The sequence below is a fragment of the Camelus bactrianus genome, chromosome 9, assembly GCF_048773025.1.
Source record: "Camelus bactrianus isolate YW-2024 breed Bactrian camel chromosome 9, ASM4877302v1, whole genome shotgun sequence".
In the NCBI taxonomy this organism is placed as follows: Eukaryota; Metazoa; Chordata; class Mammalia; order Artiodactyla; family Camelidae; genus Camelus; species Camelus bactrianus.
This window is the reverse complement of record NC_133547.1, coordinates 53,192,191-53,214,035: the sequence shown is the minus strand read 5'-3', so window position 1 is coordinate 53,214,035 and position 21,845 is coordinate 53,192,191. Positions and strand designations below refer to the sequence as shown.

General features: G+C 50.2%; 1 protein-coding gene and 1 long non-coding RNA gene across 2 annotated transcripts in view; one reads left to right on the top strand and one right to left on the bottom strand.

Annotated features, from left to right (window-relative positions):
- Positions 1–21,845, bottom strand: part of MAF (MAF bZIP transcription factor) — a 344,308-nt gene that overhangs the window by 162,132 nt on the left and 160,331 nt on the right. The window lies entirely within an intron of this gene.
- Positions 6,393–11,066, top strand: LOC141578646 (uncharacterized). The gene is made up of 3 exons (XR_012509214.1): positions 6,393–6,459; positions 8,566–8,746; positions 9,638–11,066. It is a non-coding gene; the product is annotated as an uncharacterized LOC141578646 (long non-coding RNA).

Genomic DNA, 21,845 nt, shown 5'->3' with positions numbered 1-21,845 from the left:
GCTGCTCACAGCAAAAAGAGTTACACTTTCACAGTTGTTCAAAGAACTGAAAACCACAAGATGGGAAAAAAGCTTGATTCAATTTTTATACGTCCCCAAGGCACAATGCATTCTCCTGGAAAAAGCCTCTTTTGACCCACTAACAATATCCCACTAGGAAGGCATTTTAGTGTAGTGGTTACAAATGAGGGTTCTAGAATGTTCTGGTTCAGATCCCAACTTGATGGGGGTCACGTGACCTCTCGGAGGCTCAGGTCTCTTGTCTTTAAAATGGGTCAATAACGGTAATTTCTTCCCAGGGGCAGAGAGGGTTTTGGTGAGAGAATGTGCAGAAAGCAGTGGTTCCCCAGCTTGGTTGCACTTTGGGGTCTCCTGGGGATCTTTAAAAAGCACTGATGCCTGACTCCCACCCCAAGACATTCTGATTTAATAGGTCTGGGGTGCGACCCGGACATCAGGTTTTGAGAGCTACCTGGGTGATTTTAAGGTGCAGCTGAGTTTGGGAACCACGGGCCTAAAGCATTTAACACGCATTGTAAGCACCCCAGAGTCAGCAGCTCTTGGGGCCAGCTGGCCTTGTGCAAATAAAACCACCCTGTGACCCTGTGGCTGCACAAGTCACTTACTGTCACTGAAGTCAGTTTACTTATCTGTAAAATGGGACTGAGGGGCTCATCTCATACAAGGAAAGTGCCAGGATTAAGTGAGCAAACGGGTGAAAGACATTTACTGACACATGGGATTGAATAAAGGGGACTCTTCCCATTCATCACTGCTTTAATTAGAATTGTTTTGCAATCTGTCTCTCCCACAACAGCAAGGCCACATGTCTTGAGCCTTTACTGTGGTTTTCTTGCCTCTGGAGAGGGAAACGCAGGGTCCCGTGAGTGTGTGGAGAGTTAGAAACGGATTAACAAGTCTCTGTTCACATTGTGCAGAACTGTGTTTATCTGCCTGTCGAAACCAATGGTGTAAATAATGAAGCTATGTGATATGTGACTATTTCTACCGCTCATATTTTTCATTCTAATTAAAGCCAGAATGTTCCTTTTTCAAAATCAGTCTGAATAATAAAAACCCAGCTGCCGGCATATAATATTGTAGTTTGGGTTAAAGAAAAAAAAGAAGTTGGGGGAAAAGGGACTGTGATCAGGGCCTCCTGGCTCTGTGGACCTACGTGTGGAACTCCTGAACCTCAGGACCTTCCCTTCGGGGCCCTAGGATACCAGAGCTCTCCTGGGTGTGGTTCTGGCCACTGATAAGAGAGAGCCTCATTCCTTAGGGCCAGGCTGGCTCCAGGAGTGGGCCCCACCTCCAGCCTGAGGCCATACCAGGACGCAGAAGGACTTCCTTCAGGACCCCAAGGCTGTAGCATAAACGGAGGTGCTCAGAGTGTCCACCTGCCCAGGGTGTGAGTGATTATGGTTCTCCGAACAGAGCTGGAAGAACAGGCCTGGTTCTGGAGAGGCAGAGGTTCGAGTTCCCTTGACTGCTGTAACAAACGACCACAAACTCAGTGGCTTAAAACCACACAAATCCATTCCCAGTTCTGGAGGTCAGAAGTCTGACACGGGGCTCACTGAGCTACAATCAAGGTGTCTGCAGGGCTGCGTTCCTTCCGGAGGCTCCGGGAAGAACCTGTTTCTGGCCTTTTCCAGCCTCTAGAGGCACCCACGCTCCTTGGCTGTGGCCCCTTCCTCCATTTGCAAAGCACACGGCTCTAACCCCTGCCTCTTCTCACCTCTCCTTCCCAGACCCTGATCCTCCTGCCTCACACTTTTAGCGACCCTTGTGATTAATTGAGACCCACCCAGATAATGCAGAATAGTCTCCCCACCTCAAGGTCAAGTGATTAGTCACCTTAATTTTACCTGTAGCCTTAATTTCCCTATAACGTGTTTATAACATACCACATCCCCATAATTCATATTCGCATAATCCCCAGGGATTAGGACGCTGGCATCTTTGAAAAAGGAGGGGCATTATTCTGTCTGTAATGGAAGAGGAACGGAAAGACGGAGGGAGATAATGTACCCTCGCTGGGCTCCTGGAACCAGGCGGCAGAGTCAGAACTCTCTGGTACCCTAGTCCTAGGAGGCGCCTGATGGTCCTAGCGCCTCGAGCTTAGGGCTGAATTTCATGTGTGCACGCGCGTACCTGAGAGTGTGAGTGTATGTGTGAGTGTGCACGGTGTCCCAAGGCTTCTGGGGTCCCAGTCTTGGACTTGATTCTCCCTCCCTTCCTCCCTCCCTGAACCACGTCTCTCCAACCATTCCAGTCTGCCCTGCTCAGCCTGGCCCCCCTGCCTGGCATCCTCTTCCCCATTCTTGTCCCCCTCCCATTCAACCAACCCCCAGGACCCCATTCAGATGCCCTCCTGCCGAGAGCCCCTCCCTGGAGGCAGGCTTGCTTCCAAGAATGCACTGTTCCCCCCGCAGCTCCTTGCTTGGAGCCTGGAACACATGCTCAACAGATAGCTGACTGTCGACTTGATCAAACTTACACTACATGGAGAGGCCGCACTCCGTGGGCTTTGGAATCCACTGATCTGCCCTCGAATTCCGATGCTCTCCTTGTACAGCTGTGTGGCTTGCTCAAATTACTAATCTTCCTGGCACCTCAGATACAGAGAGCATCACGGTGAGGGGGAGGGTATAGCTCTGTGGTAGGGTGTGTGCTTAGCATGCACAGGGTCCTGGGTTCAATCCCCAGCACCTCCATGAAAGAAAGAAATAAGTAAATAAACAAACCTAATTACTTCCCCCCCCCCAAAAATACCCGATACTATTCTTTTTAAGAGGTTCAAAAAAAAAAAAGCAACACAGCTGGTTGCAAATATTAAAAAAAAATACTTTTTTAAAAAAAAGCATTCTGGGATATAGTAGAGATGAAATGAAATAATCCATGTAAGGTGCTCATGACAAGACCAAGCATACAGCAATTGCTCAGTCATTGTTAAATCACCATCATCTTCGCATTCCCTGGAAGGAAGGCGCATGGCTCACCTTCTCCCGATTAGAGGTGGTTCAGCAGGGTTGACCAGAAAGGCAATCCCCTATCCGTGGTTCCCAAGTGAAACCCAGGTCTCCAGGATTCTAGGTGAGCATACCGAGAACCCTAAGTGTATGGACTCAGCTTAGCCAGAGAGCAAAGAAAATGGGCACCAACTCCTTGAGGTCATTTCCCCCTTTCCAACCAATTTAAGAAATTCAGAGGCTCGTCTGTGGCTGGGCCCAGTCAGGGGTCCTTAGGAGAAGGTGGGAGGGGCCAGTCCTAAGAGTTCCAGAGCCCTTAAGTCAGGAAAAGCCCCTTGGATGAAGGCATCAACAGCAAATAAGAAATTACAGTGTCACACAGCCAGCCTCTTACCTGGAAATCAGGCAGAAGGGGCTGCCCGTGAGGGCAAACACTCCTCCCAGTGCGCCTGCGATTCCCACCTAATTCCCCGTAGTCCCCACTTCCATCTCTAAAGGCTTCTAGTTAGGACCCTGAATTATGAGTTGAAGCTCACCTGCATCAGTACCTGCCCAAAGGCAAACCGGACAGCGGCCAGGACCTCAGAACCATACCCACAATCTCAATTACAACAAAATCACGCCGAATGATGACAGCACCCGACATCGGTCTAGAGCAGTGGTTCTCCTCTGGGGCTGTTTTGCCCCCACCTCCCCGGAACAGTTGACAATGTCTAGAGACATTCTGGGTTGTCAAAATTGGGGTGGAGCTTTGCTGTTGACCCCTAGTGGGTAGAGTCCAAGGGTGCTGCTAAGAACCCCACCACGCACAGGCCAGCGCTAACAAAAACGACGTGTTCCAGCACGTCAGTAGAGTCACAGATTGAGAGGCCCTGGGCCAGACGGAGAGCATCCCTCTGTGCTCTGGGGGCAGGGGGATGGGTCTGAGCCCGACTGTTTAGATTTGAATTCTGCCTACAACTTTTGTTAGCTGGGTAAATGAGGACAATTTTTAAACCTCTCTCTTTATAATTTCTTCTTCACCCAGTGAAGTGAGGAGAGTCTGACGTTAGGAGGATTTAATGAAATAAGCAAGCTGAGCTCCCAGCACAGTGCTGGGTTTGCAGGTAAGCACCACATGCATGATCTAGAGTTTGCGCTCTTGGGAGGCCCTTTCCCGTGCATGGGCCATTTCATCTGTTCCTCAGGCTCCTTCACTCTAAACTGGGTAGAATAACCCCTCCTCGCAGTATTCCTCTAGGGAGGGAAGAGGCGATCTGTGTTCAAATTCCCTCCATGTGGACCTTCCCATTCAGGACCACTCTGCAAAGAGAGGAGGTCAAACATCACACGGCCCCCGCAGCGGGATCTGACGGGCATCCCACAGCCCGGAGTCAGGGCCAGGAGTCCTGGAGCCCAAGAGCGTCCCGCCCTTGGCCATCGTGTTTGTGAAATCCCGGCCACCGACTTTCAACCTTTTTTTTTTTTTTTTATCTGGAGTGAATGTTGAGAAATGTCCTACGGTTTCCCCCGGGGAAGGAGGAGCTGCCACGTTCAAGCCCAACTGCGTCCAAAGTCTGGATGTCTGACCCGCCCGCCGCAGGGAGAGGCCTGATAAACACTTCCAGCCTCCTGCACGCAGGCGTCCGGCCCTGGTGCCGCGGACTCTGAGCCCACCGATAAGGAGGCTCGGCCCTGCCTTCAAGGAAAGCTGCAGATTTCATCAGGAAGTTGAGAGTCGGCACCAAAGGGGACTTGGACCTCGCCCTCTTCAATCTCCCAAGGGCCTGCCTCGCTTGGGACGCAGCGTGGCGCTGGGTCCTCAGCTTCTGGTCCACTGCGCCGTCTTCCCAGTGGGTTTATCCAAGCAAAGGGCCTTTCTCCATTTCCCTCTGAGCAACCCAAACTCCCTGGACTGCTGAGCTCTGTTTCAGCAGGATTCCGGTTCAGTATTTTACTGAGCACCTACATACCAGGCTCTGCTGGCCAGGATCTCACTGAACGCGCTCCAAAACCCCGTGAAGAGCATTCTGCACATCTCATCACCTGATCCCAGTTGAAAAAAAAATGCAACTCGGAAGTGTTAAGGAAGCTGTCACACAGTGTCACACAGCTTCTAAGTGGTAGGGCTGGCATTTAAATCCAGGTCCTACGGACAAAGTACTTCATATATTTCATGGGAAGTAGAGATAGCTCCTCCTTTTGAATGGTCAGTCTTGCTGCATGATAAGTCAGTCCAGTGGAGGACATTACATTAGTTTGGGGAGACGTATGGATGAGCTTTAGTGGGGAAAAAAAAAAGATGATGCCAAGTTACCGGCCTGGCATTGTGGCATGTACTCTCGTAGGGATAACAAAGATCAGCCCAGAAATCTTTGGGGCTGTAGGGTTCAGAGTATGGAGACAAAAGTAATCAGAAGGGAAAATAGAGCAATCAGTGGCTATGAGGCAAGAAAGAGGAGACGGAGTCTGGGACCAAAGATGCAGGGTTAACAGCTGGGAGATTGGCATGGGTGTCCCCACGCAGGAACAGGCATATGGGGGTCAACGACAATGCCAAGCACACAAACATCCTCCACTTATTAGCCACTCCCCCGGGCCAGGCGCTATTCTAAGCCCGCTATGTGCCCCCCTCAGTGAGTTCATTCAGTCTCCACAAAATCCTCACACATTGAGCGTTACTGTTATCCCCGTTTTACAGATGAGGAAACGGAGGCCAAGAAATGTCACAAAGTCACAAAGCTACTTAGTGGCTGGACGCAGGGGCTGTGGAGTCGGAAAAACCTGGATTTAACTCAGACTCTACCACTTATTAGCTGTCTGAGACTTTGAGTAAAACTACTTAAATTTTCTGAGCATCAGTTGGCGTGTCTGTAAAAAGGGGATGTCAGTGGTGGGGGGGGCGGGTCTTCCCTTCATGGGGACTTTTGGGAGAAATTGAGGATTAATAAGGCAATGAGCAATAGCTTGATACAGTATCTGGAGGACAGAAAGAATGAGTAAAAAGAAGATGCTAGTCAGGGTTTAAACCCAGGTGTGTGTGTCTGAGAGAGAGAGAGAGCAGGAGGCTGCAGCCACCTGGCCTGGCAAAGCTGGAGGAGGAGAGACCCTTTCTTGAGCTCTGCCTCAGAGGCTTCAGGCCAACGCTTAACCCTTTCTAACTGATGCAGGTGCTTCCAGGTGGGGCTCTCACACCTACAAGCCAAGCTGGTCACAGGGAGCATCGCTGTGAACCCCGCCGCAGGGCCGGCCTGCGAGCTTGCAGCCTGCCAGGCATGACTCCGGGAGAGGCCGAGTATAGGGTAGGGCTTGGCCAGGCTCCAGGAGCAGGCCTGGCGCCCGGACTGAGGCCAGAGGCAGGCCAAGGTCGGCCAGCAGGGCCTGAGGGGAAAGGTTGGAGGTGCCGGCGGGGGGGGGGGGGGTCGGGTAAAGGCCAGAGGCCCGGCTGCCTGGCAGGGCGGGTGGCTTCCTAGACCAAGAGGAACAGGGGCTCGTTGGAGCTGAGGTAAGATGTGGCGCCTCTTCCTCCACGACCCCTGGAGGCCCCGGAGGAGCTCTGAGACGTCTTAAGTCACATCCTCAGAAGGAGCCGGGAAGCCAGGCATGGGCCTGAGGCAGGCACATCCGGAGGCCCGGAGCCTTCTGCCTCTTTTACCATAGCAGGGATCTTGTTCCAGGACAGAAAGGCGGTGGGCAGACCTGGGTGAAATCCTGACTCTCACGAGATTTAGACTTTGTGATGTGGCAGGTCATGTCACCTGCCCTTCAGTTTCATCTCTAAAATGCAAATAACTGCGGTACCTGCCTCCAGATGTGGTTGTCCAGAGCTGGGGAAAACAGCCAGCACATTCTAACATGTTGACTCAAAAACGAAGGCTCACCACTACAGCTGCACCCCGCCCTGAAAGCAGGGACCTGGTCTCACTCAGCCCCCAGCTGTCCAGAGCTAAGAGCTCAGTGTTTCCATGGGAACATGCGGGGAGGAACCACCAGCTCTGCCGGGACATCCACATAAGTGGGTTGAGAAGCAAGGAAGCGCTGAGTACCCCCACGGCATCAGACCAAAAGGGCTCAGCCCCAGGATGGCTCTGCCATCCAGGGAGCAGAGATTGTCCTGGCTGTGAGCCAGTCTCTCCCCGCTCTGCACCTGTCCCGTTGCCACGAATGGCCTGCCTGGTCATGCCTGTCCCCAGCCTGGCCTCCTTAAATTCTGCTCTAGGCTTGAGCCCAGATGCCCACTCCTTAGGGAGATGTGCCTGACCCATCCGGCTGGATTACACGCCCACTGGCCTCCGGACTCGGACAAGAGTCGTACCATATTGAGATCTTATATTTGATCTCCTATATGGAACAAGAAATCTCAAGTGCAGGGAATTTGCAGAGAATAGGTCCTAACATAGAATAAGCACTTGATATATATTTCTGAATAAAATAACCTATCAGAGGGTGAGTTGGAGACCAAATGTCACCCCAGAAATCAGAGGCTGGGAGCCCTGCTGGGCCAGGTAAATTTCCTGGAACGCCTCTCTTTGTGGCTTGGATTCCCGGGGAGGATGAGAAGTGAGTTTTCATCCCTGGTGCTTCTCCGCTGGAGAAGTCCAGAGCCTGGGGGGACGTGGAGGTAGAAGAATCATAATAACAAAGTCACTCCCATCCACCCAGTGCGGACCACATATCCCCACACACTTCAAGAAACACTTGAGAGTGTTTTGAAGCACTTGCCACCAGGATCTGCTTCTGTGACTCGTTAAACCCCATTGTGAAGATGTCTGATTCATGAGGGCTCTTAAAATGTACTGGAGTGTCTGGATTTTTTTTTTTTTTTTTAAGAATTTTCCCCTTTAAGAGCTGGCAGAAGGAAGCAAGGGAAAAAGACAGATCTGTGCTCATTGCCCCCAGACCATCATTCTTCTTAACGGCATGGGGTGCCGTCAATTAATGACGCACATTGAAATGAGAAGCCTGTGAGCTCTCCTTTTTTTAGCAGCCTGAGCACTATTTACGCTTAACTGTGAGTAAGATTGGAGCGGACATCTCCCTAGTGAATGACAGCAAGGCAAGAAATGAATTTGCGAAACCAAAAAGGGAAATCTCAGATTTACAGGGAAGTGTCAGCTTGGTTTCCTGGTTTCTTAGCACAACGGAGGGGAGGCAGTTAAGGAAGCTCCAAATCCCCAAATCTGTTTTTCTGATGAAAAGCGTACCCCCTCCCTGCTCCTTCTCTCTCTCACCGCCCTGTGTACTTCCACACTCGTTCACTCACTCAGTCAATGTGGACTTATGTAGCAGCATCTACGGACTGCAGACACTGTCGGTTCATTCATAACGATATTAACACAGCATCATGGAGCACAGGAAGATTAGCTGCTGAGTCCCAGACACCTGCTCTGGGGTCCCTCTGGAGAGAGGGTGATGCTGTGGACACAAGGGTCCCAAACACAGCTGGGTGAAGGTGCCCCCATCCATGTCCAAGTAGCAAGTCCACATCATCTAAGAACCAATTGTCCCTGCAAGGAATTTGTCCTGGGGCCCCACGGGAGAGGGCAAAGGCTGAGGAATGGAGGGGCCGTTCTGAGATAAGTACCCTTTAATGTGTCTACCCACATTCCAGCGACGTGTAAGCAAGAGGCGCTGGGCACATACGCAGGGACATTGCTTCACCCTCTGATGAAGAAATCTGCTGGCCCCTGCACTGCAGAAGCAACATTTCAAATGATCTGGAAAATGAAGGACTTATGGGCAGCAACTGGGAGTCACGACAGACAGACTGCATGGCAGGCTTTTAGTAGCTGGTGAGTTCACTTGTCCCCACCTGGAGCCACACGACCCTGGACTCCTTTTATTCCCCATCTAGACACGGCGCATGGAGGTCACTCTTTCCCTCGCTTTCCTGTCCCAGGGACGAGAAGCACATCCTACAACCTGCACCATTTATCCTGTCCGTTCCCCTTAATGCCAAACACAGAGTAACATTTCTTTTCCAAAATACCCAAATATCTAGGTCCTGAAGAAGACTGCACATGAGCACAACTCACCCGGGCCTCGCTGATGGTCTTAACTGCAATAAGCGTACCCACCCTGTGCATTAGTGATAACCGTGACTAACAGTTACTGGGCTCTCGTATTATTTCATGTAATCCTCATGACAACGCTAGCAGGTAGGACATACTGGCCTCATTTTGGAGAAGAGAGATGTGGGTCTTCCCCTCTCATTGCCTCCCAGGCTGTGCCAATTCAGCACATGTCCCATGCTGCCTCCCAGGGGTTCCCAGTGGGATGACCTCCAGGTGCCCGCAGCAGTAACTTTCATGGCATCCTTCCCTTCCCTGGGATCATCTCCCAGATCAATGACTTGCCTTCAAATCCCTGTCTCAGGGTTTGTTTCTGGCAGAAACCAAACCAAGACAGAGCGGTCAGGCACCTTGCCCAAGGCTCACCGGAGTAAGGATGACACAGATGGGACTTGAGTCTCCCATGACCTCCAAAAAGCCCGTACTGGTAACCACAAGACTGATATATCACCTTCTAGTCCCCCAGACAGCTTTCTGTGCACGGACCCGAGGAGGGCAGAAGGCAGGTCATGCTCTTCACTGGATGGAGGGGAGAGAGGGACCACAGATCTGGACACCCCAGAGCCGGGTGCAGGCTTTCGCAACTCTGTGTCCAATGCTCTCAACCAACAGGCACGGCCGACTTCCAGAGCCGCCAGGATACCAGGCTGCCAGCCCGTCACACCCGGCCTGGAAAGCAGCACCTACGGTTTCGGGATTTGCTCAGCCCATTTCCAGCACGTACTAATATGCGCGAGGCTGGCACCAGGGAGGGCGGCGTCTGGCAGCGCGATCCGTCATGTGGAACATTAAGCCGAGGTCCTGCACAGTCGTGAACATTAACCATCCCCTGGTACCCATGAAGAAGAGCTACGGGTTTTATTAACCTCTGTGTCCTGGACGCATTGCACGAGGAACACCATCATTAACCCACCTCCAGACGGGGGACAGGGGCCTCTTTCCCAGCTCTGTTCCAAGAGCTCAGGCCCTCTGAAATGCCTTCAATAATTTAAGGAAACTACCAAAATGTGACCATAAAGGATATAACTTCACCTCAAGGATGGCGATTCATAAAGATTTTGCGATAGTAAAAACTGTGCTTTGTTCTGTTACAAGCCTTTTGAAAGTTTCTCCCTCTCCCTCGCGCACGTGCGTGTGCGGGCACATGTGCGTGCGTGCGTGCGTGTGTGTGTGTGTGTGTGTGTGTGTGTGGTTGGAGGGGGGTGCAGTCACGGAGTTGTGTTCCTGCAACTGGGACTTAGCTGGGGTTTAATTATGCCTAACATCACGGCCGTAGCATGACCCATTAACAGCAGCTCAGCCCACGTTCGAAGTCCCAGCAGTAATCTCAGAATCACGTCTTATCACTCATTTTTCTCCCCCGTGTCAAAGATTTTTTTTTTCAATTCCAGACATACAGCTTCATTATAAAAATGGAACCAGCACAAGAACATCCCTTCTGTCCTGATGCAACGTGAATTTAAACACGGATCCATTTCAGTCGTCCCATGAAGACTGGTGCTTGGGGGCTTGGCTTTGTGAACACTTCTGCTATTCTTAATGCTGGTTGATGTACTTATAATTTTCACCCCTTATGCCGGCTTCCAATTGCTACTCAGAGGGGTGGGTTATTTCAAAGGAAAGAGGGGAGAGCAAGGTTCCTAGGAGAGGAATTCCTTCTCAGAGGGAGCTACGCTTTTTCTACAGTTTTATACAATAAAAAGCTGGAGCTATAAAAGAATAGGTAATGAAGTACCCATAATAGGCTTTTTATTTAAAATAATACAAGGAGAGAGCGGGTGGAGTAATGGTTAAAAGCATGGACTTCAGGAACAGAAGTGTTGAGGTGACATAGAGGCTACTCTATTCATTATCTTGTTGATTTTTTTTCATTGATGTACAGTCAGTTACAATGTGTCCATTTCTGGTGAACAGCACAACGTCGTAGTCATGCATATACATACACATACTTCTTTTCATATTCTTTTTCACTATCTTGTTCACTTGAGTAAGTCACTTAAAATCATTGTATCTCAGTTTCTTGATCTGTAAACCGAAACTTAACAAGGGTCCTTCAGTAAGCTCCCTCCCTCTCTCCCTCCCTCCTCCTTCCTTCCTTCCTTCCTTGTTTTCGTCTTCTCTTTTTTCACTTCCTCCCTCCCTCTGCATTACCCGCTTCCCCTCCCTCCCTGGCTCCTTTCTCCTCTCTCTTCTTCCTCCTTCCTCAAACTACACGTGAAATGCCTACTATGCGCCAGAAACTAAACTAGGTGCAAGGGGTAGAAGAGTCAGAGAGGAAGAAGAGTCCCCGAGCCCAAAGCCTTTAACCCAGGCTTTGCGGAGAAGGCCAGATGACCTCTCGTATACAAAGCACTTTACAAGTGAGGAAGAGTTGTAGACATACGCATATTTTTATGAGGATTGTAGAAGTATTCACACTTTAGGATGCCTTTTTAAACTGCGGACTGCAGATAGACCAGAATTCTCGAATGGTGCATGCCTCGACCCGCTGGAAGGGAGGGGCCTGCAGGCTCACCACGTGGGCCGGCATGTGGATAGCGCCCCTGGAGCGGAGCCCTCTGATGGCGCTGGAGGAAAGACCAAACAAGGGGGGCCCCGTTTCAACCTGGGCAGCAACTCTCTTCACGTGCTTTATAAATTGCACTTGTAATCTCTGGGCCCAGTTCAAACAGGAAAAAAAAAAAATTGGAAATCCACTGACTTTGGGGTTTAATAAATGCCCTGAACTGAACTGGCACACCAAGTGATCCTATGAAAAAGCAGCAGCAGGTCCCCCCCGCCCCCACCCCAAGAAACACCCATGAGAAGACTCTCAGGTAGCTCTGTCTTTACTCCGTCCACGACGCAGACCATCTTCCATTAAAAGCTGAGCAACATCTGATTCCGGGCCTGCCAGATGTTTCCTTCTGAGCCTTCCCTGGTCCACTAGAGCTGACTTCAGCTTGCTCTGCAGTTTGGGCCCAGAGTTTCCTCTGACGGGGACCCGTGTCTTAACACCACAGCCGCTGGGCGCTCTCTGCAGGCCCAAAGCCCACCCACGAGGGGTGATGACCCTAAGCAAAGCCCACTTCGCCAAGTCCCTCTGCAGCTCCCCAAGGATTGACCGTGACAAACCCCGGGAGAAAGAGCAGGGTTATAAATAGGGCAGAAGAATGGGCAGAAGAGGCCACTCTCTACAAAGGCAAGACCGGCCTTGTCTGATGGGACTTGCTGCGGTGATGGAAACATTCTGTATCTGAGCTCTCCAACACCCCGGGTGGCTACTGAGTGCTTGAAATGGGGCACTTGTGACTGAGGAACTGCGCTTTAAATTTTGTTTTATTATAATTAATTTAAAGTTAAATATCCCCACGTGGCCAGTGGCTCCTGAATTAGAGCAATTCTAAACACACCCCAAGCCTCTGTGAGTAAGCCCAGTGTAGACGGTATTCGGCTCCTAGTTCAGTTCACCCACAGAGTCACAAGCAATTAATGCCCCTTCAGCACGAGTCATTCCCTGTGCTCCGTACAGAAGTGGAAGGAAATATACAGTTAGACAAGTTCCCGGTTTCCAGAAGCTGCTTGCATTCTATTAGGGAGTGAGTCACAGCAATCAGTAAGGTGTAGGTGCTGTGACACGGGATAAGAGCAGAGAGGAAAGATCAGGGAAGTCTGCGTGGAGGAGGCAGCACTTTAACTGCAGAGCAAAGGAGGGACATTCTAACAGTAGAGAGCATGGACAAAAGCTCGAAACCATGACATCACGCTACATTTGGGGGATAACTTCCAGGGGGCTGGGGTTTGGGTGTGAAATGGAGGTGGGCAGAGGCAGAGAGGCCGGAGATGATTCTTTGCAGCGAAGGATGGGGCCAGTCAATGAGGGACCTCGCGTGACCTCCTAGGGAGTTCAGTTCTGACCTGAATTTAGGATCCTTTAACTTAGGTGTCGATCTTGGTGATCTTCACTTGCTGTCAAGTGAAATACCCTCATCTGCTTACCTTCCCCATCTTTCCCATCCTGCAAGGCTCTGCCTGAATCCTGCCTTCTCCAGAAGCCTCCTTTGATCTCTCCTCTATACACCAATCCTTCCCGTTTCCAGTTGTGGTTTCCACTCCACAGTCACTGTTGCATGATTTTCCACTACCCTCTTGACTTTGTCGTGCAGGTTACCCACAAGATCTCAAGTCCTGGTGACCAGGACCTCACCATGATCATTATTCTTTGTCCCCCAAGTGCTCAAAAGCAGAAGAGGGACTCAGCAAATAAGCTCCATTGGTTAATTAATTTGGTTTGATGTACCACATCCCCAGCGACTGGAGATTAGTATAAATATTTGTAATTCTTGGGTTATCAACACCTAAGTTGGGTCCCCCGTGTCCACACCTTGTGCCTTTTTGTTTTGATAACCAACCTCAACATCATTCAAAGAGGCCTCTGAAGTCTGCCTGACAATGAGCCTTGGGGAAAGCTCTGGAAATCTCCGCTGGGTGGGGCAGAGGAAGGTGAGACTTTTTACCTAAGTCCACCAGGAGACCCTCTGACCCTGAGTGATGGAGACTACCTACAAACTGAGCAGAGTTCCTTGATTTATTTGTGTAACCCAGACATCCAATCAACCCCAAATGCTGTCTGTATTTTCTCCATTACTTTCTGGAACTTTCTAGACCCACCTTGAGTTTAGCTCCCCCAGGCTCTTCCTCATGCTCATCTTTCTGCCTGTTCTGCCCTCACCTACACACACAGCTCCTCTTCCAAGTCTCCCTTCAGGCCCCATCACCTCTGGGTCATCTTCCTTGACCACCCAGGCAGAACTGGGCACCTCCTTCTGTGTTTCCCATACATCCTTGCATAAAACTCCTAGGGTCCCTAGAGGGTATGTGACATGGTGCCTGGATGGTATGAAAAGTTCCTGAATGCTGGTGGTTATAGCTGATACTACGACTATTATAATGATTCACTTTGTGTTACACTTCTTTTTCCCCTTACGCATACTTAGCACCTGCCAGACACCGGGCACAGAGTGGGTGTTCCCGGAAGGAGTGAAATCTATCAGTCCAGCCTCAGATGACTTTCAGGTCTGTGATCTGGGGTTATTCAGACATCAAGCTTGAAAACACATGACAAAAATTAGTCTACAGGGAGGCTGGTGCAAAGAACACAAGTTCACAAAGGGGAGATACACGTGTTGCCCAGGAAGGGGTCAGGCGGCACTGGCGGGGCAATGGTCAAGGTGGCACCAGGAGTGAACAGGCGGTGAGCAACCACGTGGAGATGTTGGAGAGGGTCTACTGACACCATAGGGCCTGTATCCATCGCTCCTCCATCATGAGGATTGGCAGGGGCAGAGGTGGGCTCAGTCTCAGCCCTATTGCTTGAGTGTTCCGTGAGGTATCAACGAGTCGCAGCTTGGGCACTGCTGACATGTGGGCCAGGTGATTCTTTACTGTGGGGCTGCCCTGGGCATTGAAGGATACTGAGTAGCTTTCTTGACCTCTGCCCTCTTGGCCACGGCACCCCATTCTGTGTTCCTACTCTGTTCTAGAACACATGTCAGATGGTGATCAGTCCCTGCAGGGCCAGGCAGTCGTTAGGATCAAATGAGGTGACACCTATGAAAGTGCTTAGCCCAGGGCTTCTGTGGGACTGAAAGGCCACCTTAAAGGACAGAGGAAAGACTGCCCCCCGACCCCCAATCCACACCCAGCAAGTTCTGAGAGGCTGTACAAGAGATAATAGGGGAGGAGGTGATCCATCAGTCCGTGTCCTGAAATCCCACAAGAGTCAGCAGCTCATGGACCTCGCCTTGCCCTGGAGGTGTGTAAATACGAGAGTTATCAGGGCCAGCATCTGTGAGAGCTAAAACAGGAAGTCCTTACAGCTTCCTGTAAAAACACAAGTGACAAACTTGGATAAACAGCAAGGAGAGAAGAGAGGTTTCTATACCATCTCCAGCCCCCTGCAAAAGCTGTTCTCTCTCTCACACACACACACACACACATACACACACACACACAACACACACAACACACACACACACACTCGTGCACACCACACACAACACACACACATATATACACAGAACACACACACACACACACACACACACTCAAGCACACACATGGGCTCCCTGAAGTAAGGTGCAGCATGAAATAGTCGTCCAGATCTTCCATTATGGAGTCAGACTTGGGTTCAAGTCTCAGTTCTGCTACTTGGAGTTCTGTCACTTCCATCCAGTTACTTTCCCTCTCTGAGCCACAGTTCCCTCTCTTTAACCCAAGGATAAGGATACGACCTACTTCTTATTTTACTACAAGAACTAAAAGTACTATATCAGTAATGTATGTATTTCTCATGTAGATAATGCCCCCTTTGGGACCAGGTGCCTGGAATCTAGTCAACAGATACTCAAAAAATATGAGTCCTTCCCCTTCTTAGTAACAGTGTGGTCAGACATTTTCCTAAGCGGCAATCCCAGCTCTCCCAGTGGAAGGGAGGTGGTCGCTAGTAACAGAAGCATCGCCCACTGGAGAAGGTAAGGTCAGTAAAGGGAATCCCAGTCAAGGGGAAGTCGGTGGGTACTGAAATGGAAAGAGGGTGGGCCTTGAGTTCATGCACAGCTAAGTTCAAATCTTGAGCCGCTCGCCAAACTCCTCCTCTGAGCTCACACACCCACCTTCTCTGTGCCTCCGAGGTCAGTGCCAAGGGTTAGCATCGCCTTTGCCGCTCTGTGCTTTCAGGTGTTCATCTCACTCATCCTCTCACTCACTCGGCAAACATCTGCTGGACCCTGAACCAAGTACGAGGGATGCCGAGGTAAATAAGACATGGACCCCGTCCACAAGGAGCTCGAAGTCTAGCGAGAAAGCCAAACTCTCTAAGAGAAGGTAAGGCTAAAAGAGAAGCCATCAAGAAGGATACGATTGAGAGCCAAGATCAAAATGCAGCTGTCTTCATCAGGAGAGACACATAACTTCCAAATCTCAGGCACCGAAAACAACAAAGATGCGCAGACACCTCACGTCCGCTGTGGGGCCAGCGGTGTCCGCCATCACTGAGGCAAGGGGAGGGAGAGCTCCAGGAATTCCACACCCAGGTGATGTTAAATGCTTCCACCGAGAAAAGACACGCTCAGTTCCCTTCATAGTTCATGGGACAAAGTCAGCCACGTGTCCGCGCCTACCCTCAAGGGGCCATGTGCTCAGAAGGAGGGGAGAACCCGAAATCCTGGTGAGCTGTCTGCCATGGACCCCAACAGCGGCTGAGCTCATGGCCATGGGGAGATCCACGTAGGCAGGAACATCAGTTCTTTTGTATCCTTAGCACTCAGCACAGGGCGGTACAATGTAGAAACGCAACACATTCTTGGAAAAGGAAGAAAGGAGGCCAGGGAGGGCAGAAGGAAGGAAGAAAAGAAACTTACTGAGTTGTTCAGGAGCTAGATGTTAAGAAACATGTATCTCTGCTGTCCAGGAATGGAGCTGTGTGTTGGGGAAAAAAAAATCACCTTCAATGAGGAAAGTTTCCATTTGTGGTTGGGGCTCAAAATGGTCACCATTCAAACCCTGGGTCACTTTTCCCTCTGCAGCTACAAAGCAGCTTATGTTCTAAGCATCCGACCCCACTGCCCCCACCTTGCACGGTCTCTGAGCCACCGATAACTCTCCTCTCTCTGAGGTATCATCCCCTCATTTCTGCCTGGGGCATACTGGAAAGACCATGGGCTGCTGGGGAGTCCCTTAGACCCTGGACCCTCCCCTTTCTATCAGTGTGCCTTTCAGCTTGATATCCTTGAACCTCAGCTTCCTTATCTCTAAAGCAATGAAATCTCTAAGCTCACAGATCCTCCAACAAATGTTAGCTCCCTTCTTCTTTCCAGGGGCTGCACCCTTGAATCCCTAAGAGCATCCTATGACAGCCCTTGGAATGTACTCCCCATAAACATATGAGCTTCCTGTCTCCAGCTGCCACCAAACATTCCCCCCCGGTGAAGCCTTCCCTGCCGCCTTTCAGCAAAGCGTGCGCGTCTGGGAAAGCCCCAGCGCGGCACCTGTCCCCTCCCAGCAGCACTGACAGAGGGGATGTACCCAGCTTGGGGCGGGTCGCAGCTGCCGTGTGTGCCCCTGAGCTGCCGCACGCTGCACAGGACGGGAGCAGGGGCGATTACTCACTGCTAATAATTACAGACAGAGCCACCACCGGGAGGCGGCGAGCCGTGCGCTCCAAGCCCGGGGTTGGCGCTCTCGGAGCCGTCTCGGACTCTGCTGCTTTCTGGAGGGTTTCTTAGAAATTCAAGGGACCTGGGTTAAATCACCGCTGTTCCTTCATTTACCTGTCAGTTATCGGGGAGTGCCTCTCTGCCAGGCTTGCATCAATGTGCCAGAGCTACGGAGATGCGAGGATGATAAACATAACTTTATTTTTATAAACGCTTCAAAAGATGACTGCTGCTGTTTCTTTTCAGGGTGATACAAGACATTCAGAAGAATAATAAAAAGGAAGTGGTTGATGGTTACATTGGAAAAAAAAAATCTGGAATTTACTGGGACTTTCATAGGATCATGTATTTTTTTAAGCTGAAAGGTTTAATATCATCCAGGCAGGTGAACTCCCTCTTCTCCAGTCTAACAGATGAAGAAACAGAACCCAGAGAGAAGAAGAGACTGAGGCACTGTCCCTAAGAACTCGGCACTCCAAATCCCCAGATGTGTCCCTGGCACAGGGGCAAGAAAGGAGAGCAGCCCGTGAAGGCACCGCAGGTCTGAAAGCACCAGGCAGCGGGGCGTCGCTGCCACCTCCTCTGGATTAGGTGGGAAGATACTTGATTGCTTTACGGCAGTTTCTGGGTAGATAAAAAGAGATGATGAAGCTTTTTATGTTGTTACTTTTGGAGGACTGAAAGCAACAGCGTGCCCTCTCCTAGAGAAGCTATCATAATTCTTATTTCCACATCAGCCCACCAGCTTTACTTTCAAGTTAGAAAAATGGAATCCAGGCAAAAACCACTGTTTTCAAAAATGCCAGAATTTCCAAGATCCGTTAAGAGCCAAACTCCGAGACCGAAAGGATGCTTTTCCTCCACTCTGGGAACACCACTCCCATTTTCACCGCGGCCAAGGAGGTGCCTATGGCCCTTTCAGCAGACGCGGGCATTAACAGAACCTAATTCTTTAATGGACTCTGGGTGCATTTCTTTCTTGCATCTTGAGGTCTTTAAAAAGCCTGTGGTGAACTGCACTGACATAAACCTTTTATAGAAACAATCAAATATCACTTGGTAAAATAATTAGTGTAAGAATAGCACAAAGTCAGTCTGTCCCATACTCAGTGCCAAATATCAAAAGGGCTCCTGCTAGCCTCGTCCCCACCTATTTTGGTGGTGGAGCGGGTAATGCTCTCCCCTCTTCTAGCCGGTCTCCCAGCATGAGGCAAAGGTCCAAGGCGTACTATTGGGATGTGCTATGTTATTCCAGGTCCGGGGACAGATGGTCCTCAAAGTGGGCATCCTGCGTGGCATCAGAGACAGAGGATGAGGAGGAGAAGAGGATGGAGAGACAGCAGTTTGGGTGTCCCTCAGCTCCACCGAGCCTGCACGGACGACCTTCCTCCCTGGGAGCAGTGTGGTCATGCACCCCCCACCCCCGCCCCCGCCCAGGAGGGCTCCTCACTTCCTGCCTGCCTTTCCCAGTGTTTTCTCTTGTTGACGGAGTATCAGGAGCTAGGTTTTGTTTATGACTTTTGGATAATATATCGCAGGAAAGGAGTGTCCCCTCTCAGGTCCAGATAAGGCGCTGCTGAGTGCTCAACACGTACCCAGCACACGCCACTTGCTACGATAACACAACTGTGCTTCAGCCTGGACGCGGCAAACGGCTAGTTGCCAGGGTCCTCTGCTTAGACCCCCTGGGCCAGCGGCCGCGCCTGCCTGGGGACCTTGCCTCTGTGCTTTGGCCTGATCTATGGCCCCAAGACAGGCAACAGATAATCACGTTGTTTAGCTAAAGAGGAAACGAAGAAAAATAGCCTACACATTCGCACTTTCCCACATCTCAAGGGTGCAACTGATTTAAGGGAAAAAACAACTGTCATTCTCCTTGCCAGCCTGATGCGGGACGATGCCATCTCCCCGTGTGTCCAGAGCGCAGGCCCCAGCAGGGCCGAGCTGGAGGGACCATCTTCTTGTGTCCCCTTTAATTTAGCTGATAGATACGAAAGTGGGTTGAGGTTTTTTTTGTTTTTTGTTTTAAATAAACAGGCATTTCTCATTAGCTGGGGGCCTCACGCGGGCCGGGGCCTGGCTGTCAGCTGGGAGTAGCCCCGGAGAAGACAGGGGCCCCTGTTTTCCCACACAAAAGCCTGAATACCTGTGCCCCGCGCTGGCTGGGGATGATTATTCACTCATTCTGTTGTGACAGACAGAAAGGGAATTTAGCAAACCGCAAAATTTCCTAATTAGCACGCTGGGAATTCTTCCGATGGTAATTTGGCACATAAAAATAAGAGGCAGCCCCATGGTGAGGGAAAGGGGGAAAAAAAAACCCATAAAAGCAAGGGAGGTGGGGAAGAGCAGATGACCAGCTCACTGGAGGCGCGGAAACCAGTTCTAGAAATTTCTCACGGGTGATCGAATTTTTTTCTTTTTTTGTTTTTTGTTTTCCTTCCAGAGGCTCCTGTTCACATATGGCAACGGGATCCCCGGGCACCTACCATATGTAAAGACACAAGGTTTTATGACTTATTGCCGGGAAGATTTATGGAGATGATGTCCGATCAGAGATTTTTCATTTTCTCATCTCGGGAGCAAACAGGAAAAGAGACGCAGGCCCCTTGGGGGATCGCCGGGCAGAGCTGCAGGACCCCAACCCAGGGCCCCAAACACTCGGGGACCCCGGCTGGGTGGGGCCTCTTCGCCCTTAATAAAGGCACAGCCCGTGGTAATGGCAGCAACAATTTATTTGATTAAAATGGGCTACTCCAGAGCTATTTTGCGGTATGCTAATGAGCACCAGATCACAGACATTTATTAAATTAGATTTCATAAATGTCAGCCTTGTTTGCACAGGAAATGCACCAGCCTAAATGTGGACCGAACGTGGAATTAACTCTCCGCCTCGGGGTAGGGGGGACGGGCACACCCGCAAGGTGTGCCGGGTGGGGGTGGGGGTGAGGACAAGGCTGGCGGCTCAGATGTTTAATATCAGCTCTGGACAAACAGCAGTTCTGCCTCCCGGCTGCCTCCCCAAGAAGGAGAATTCGAGGAGGCTGAGAGGAAGGAAATGACAGAACTCAACACTTCCCTGGAACAAGGCTGCAGCTTTCGGTGTCACAATATCTCACCTTTCCCTTACGTTAGAATCAGCACAAATATGTGCAGTTCGAGAAAACAGCACACAAGGGGAAATGGGACTTCGTGGCCAAGAGCATCCTGGCTTCGGAGATCGGTGATGCCTTGGCATCAGCCAAAGCGATGTCCTCATTAGCAACAGTGCATTCAGACCTACTGACAGGAAGGAGCTTATCGACGGACCCACTTCTGACTTCCAGACTTGGGTATCCTGGACCCGAGACTCTTTCCTATCCAGTATTCTCCCCTGCTCTTCTCCCATGTTTGATCTGGAAGAGCTAGATCTCACATGTTCTCTTTGAAGAAACAAAATGACAACATAAGAACAGCCTTGTTAAAATGAGTTTCTGGAGTCAGGGAGATTTTCATAGCCGATGCCATTAATTCAGAGAAAAACCTAGAATGGAGCTCACGTGGGCATCCAGAAGAAATCAGCTCCAAATACCCTCAGGAGACAAGTAGCCTTTAGAATGACCAGCTGGGCTAGCACTGACCTTGCAACCATCACCGTTATCCACGAATTGATTAACCAGTCCTGCTCTGCAAACTTTGTTCTCTCTCCTACTTCACCATCCAAGGCATTTTCAACCTCCTGCAGAAAACGTTTTCACTCACGCTTTTAAGGGACAGCCCTGGAGTAACCAGTGAATTCAAAGAATATTTTAGAATGTGACATGTGATTTTTTTTTAAAACCCACTGGATAATTCTCCTGTATCTTCTTCAAGATAAAAATTATGCAAAAGTGACTGTAGCTGGCACCTCCAAAGTGCAGTAATCCAATTACATGCCTACAAATTTGGGGATTTGGGAGACAGGGTAATACTTTGTGTTCATTCTGACAGGGGAACTGGGGAAAAAAAATCAGTAAGATTGATCCTTCAGCTATGCAGTTTATAGATGTATACCAGTGTTCTTGGATGGCAAATAAAGTGTCACTTTATATGTGATTTTGTAGGCACGAGAACCCCAAGGGACAGGGCACTCACTTGGAGCAATGGCAGACACAAATGAACGGTGTGACGCAGTCACACTTGTGAACCCCCCCTACACATAGAAAGGAGATGGGAGAACGGGCTTCTGGCTGGAAGATACAAACCTCTGATGGGAAAATGAGGCACACTGCAGACCACGCGGGAGGAAAGGGGAAGGAAGTGGGCGATGTGGTAGAGGGAGTGCTCGGTGGCAGCACAAAAAAAGGAAAATTCTGAGAACAAGATTCCCCAGGAAAAACGAAGCCAGGCCAATGCATTGTTTGATACTGCTTTGTTTTGTTTTCATGACCACTCATTTTGAAATCTTGTTTGGCATCTTGGGGAGTGACGAAGATTTAGCTTAAAAGAAGAAGTTGTTTTGTCAATGGAGTCAAAGTGGCCTTTCCTCTCCAGACTGCTCCTTCTGTTCTATTAGTGTTCCAACGAAACGAAATTCAAAGAAAGCACACACGTTTGATGTACACAAGACTGTTCTTAGGGGTCCTGGGAACTCTAGAGGTTTGGGT